Source organism: Etheostoma cragini, chromosome 8, assembly GCF_013103735.1.
Source record: "Etheostoma cragini isolate CJK2018 chromosome 8, CSU_Ecrag_1.0, whole genome shotgun sequence".
Classification (NCBI taxonomy): domain Eukaryota; kingdom Metazoa; phylum Chordata; class Actinopteri; order Perciformes; family Percidae; genus Etheostoma; species Etheostoma cragini.
The window spans coordinates 27,573,566-27,574,861 of NC_048414.1; the positions used below are offsets into that span (position 1 = coordinate 27,573,566).

The 1,296-nt window shown below is 43.6% G+C and overlaps 1 protein-coding gene across 1 annotated transcript in view; it reads right to left on the reverse strand.

Annotated features, from left to right (window-relative positions):
• akap13 (A-kinase anchoring protein 13) overlaps window positions 1-1,296 on the reverse strand; it is a 71,982-nt gene that overhangs the window by 25,185 nt on the left and 45,501 nt on the right. The gene's annotated exons all lie outside the window — the stretch shown is intronic.

A 1,296-nucleotide genomic window follows, 5' to 3' on the forward strand; every position in this document is an offset into this window, starting at 1 on the left:
GTGTCCCCTGTGTGTGTCTAACTTAACTGAGCTATAGCATATCAATATGAAACAGACAGAGAGACAGAGACATTCATATCAATATACACACACACACACACACACACACACACACACACACACACACATTTGATCTCATCTTGTATTTTTATATCATTTTCACTGATGTTTACATTTCATAATGTACTGTAGTATACTGTTACATTTGGGTTGCACTTTATGAATGACGGAAGTCTCTTTTGTCAGAGAGTGACGTGGCAACAACGTAACATGCGTGTACACAGCTGTCTACTATGTAGCAACGACGCTGCTACAAGAGGCGCTTGGGACAGTAACCCAGGAAAGCTGTGATTGGTTTAAAGAAATCCAAACAAGTCAGAACACAGCGCTGTGGAGGTCTGGCAATGAGAGACTTAGGACATACAGGATGATTTCATCAGCTAAGAAGTGGACATTGCGATGTGCAGTCGTAAAATAAATAATGATGTAAAACTTAAATAGCGGGGGGTGTTTCCCCCTCTCATTCCCCTGCTCTGGCACCCCTTCTCTCATTCCCCCTGCTCGGGCGTTCCCCCCCACTCAATAGTTTCTGAGCCTCTAACCCGGAGAGATTTGGAAACACTTCCGACCCGTGTTGCTTTGAAATCTGCGGGGTTGTGTTGCAGTCTCAACGGCCGCAAACTGAGACCTTTGGCAACACCGACGCCAACATTTCTCCTTCTGACTGGGTCTTATCGGTCGACGTTACCATGGCAACTACCAGCAGCAGGTGGAGTCTCCACACATTGCTGCCTGTTTATACCCAGTAAACCAGAATATTGGTTTGGGCGTGTTAGTTTAAACAGAGATTAGTTCTTCTACTGGAGATAAAAACAATCGCTAAAAACACTGAGATCACTTTTGGCACAAAAATCAAACTCTTAAAAACTAAAACGTAGCGCTATAGATGTAGCCTGAGATAAGACAAGTCTGTTAACATGAAGACTGTGGAACACCTACAAGAACACACACAAGCTCTGTCCTTGTGTTTGTATTAATGTGAGTGGTTTACAGATTAGATGGAAAGAGACTGATTATAATGAGCAAGTGTAGGATATTAACAACCTGACATTGTTTGGAAGCAATGGATTTTAAAGCGGTCTGTTGTGTAGGCCGAGCCATCAGAATGAGCTCATATTTAGTGCGATTGTTAATCTGTGAAGCCAATGAGTCCTTTGTCCCCTCGTCCACTTGTCTCAATGGGTCTGTTGTCCTAGCTCCATGCTGCCTGCTCTGTCTATTATCAACATCCTGCAC